The following is a 1,416-nucleotide window of genomic DNA, read 5'->3' on the forward strand; positions in this document are numbered from 1 at the left end:
GCCGCAAGCTAGCCTTGTTACCTGTGAATTGTTCAAGCAATTAATTAGAAAAATTGTGCTCCTTTCAAAATTGTGTACTACTGACAAAAATTGTGTACTACTGACAAAATTGTGCTCCTTTCAAGCATCCATGGATGTTAATAACAAGACAGTACGTGATCTTTCATTATATTTTTATGGCATGCATGCAGCAGAGAGGATCTAAATGGGAAAATTTGGAAAAACGACCGTTTTTTAAAAATAATAGGCAAAATCGACCGTTTAACAAAATAATTAGCAAAATCGACCTTTTTTTGCACGGGACTACTAGTCCCGTGCAAAAAAAGGTCGATTTTGCTAAAATCCCCTCTTTTTGCACGGGACTACTAGTCCCGTGCAAAAAAATCCCCAACTCTTCCTCCATCTTCTACTCCCTCTCCCTCTCCGCCCCTCATCCAAATCCCTCCCCCCTCCTCCATCATCAAATCAACAGCCCCTCCTCCATCCAAATCCCTCAGTAGACCAATTTTTCTATTTAATCCCCTCATCTCACTCTCTTCTCCATCTCTCAGTTCACCCACTCTCTCTCCCTCTTCAAGAAACCCAAGAGCCCCACTACCTCCACCCTCAGACCCAAGCTCAACCACCGGCCCTCCTCCTTCCTCAAGCCCCTACTCCACCTCCCTGAGCTCGCTGTCAAGCTCCCCTTGCCCCTTACAACAATTACTTCATTTCAGCTCCGACACAGAGGGGGAAGATCCCACAAATAATCCGACGAATCATTGATCTCAATAGTACTCCTGAACTCCGTTCATCACGTACAAAGACGCCGAGATTTGCCTCTCGACCTTCATCACGTCCAACTCGCTTGTAATCGTCTCTTGAAAGCAATTGCTCCTACTCAGCTCAAACCCATCGAAGAACGGAACCTCAAACCCCGACTCGAAAGCCCAGGAACTGTCCGAGCCCGATCTAGAGAAATCCAGCTGGTCATGGTCTTCGTTCACGAAACACGACCGATACACTTCTTGGCCGAGGAGGAGAGAGGTGGTCGCTTGCGCTGGGGTCTATAGGAGTTGGAGAGAGATCTTGAAGGAGGTTGTTAAGATTCATGAGTTTGAGGGGAGAATTACGTTCCCAATCTCTTTGAGGGGAGCGGATGGCCACAGAGACTTGGGGAAGGAGGGTGAGAGAGCCATTGGAGGAGGAGGAGGAGGTGACTGTTTTTGGAGGGGACTTGGGGAGGGATTTGGATGGAGGAGGGGCTGTTGATTTGATGATGGAGGAGGGGGGAGGGATTTGGATGAGGGGCGGAGAGGGAGTAGAAGATGGAGGAAGTTGGGGATTTTTTTGCACGGGACTAGTAGTCCCGTGCAAAATAGGGGATTTTAGCAAAATCGACCTTTTTTTGCACGGGACTAGTAGTCCCGTGCAAAA

This window comes from Asparagus officinalis, chromosome 7 (genome assembly GCF_001876935.1).
Source record: "Asparagus officinalis chromosome 7, Aspof.V1, whole genome shotgun sequence".
Lineage (NCBI taxonomy): Eukaryota > Viridiplantae > Streptophyta > Magnoliopsida > Asparagales > Asparagaceae > Asparagus > Asparagus officinalis.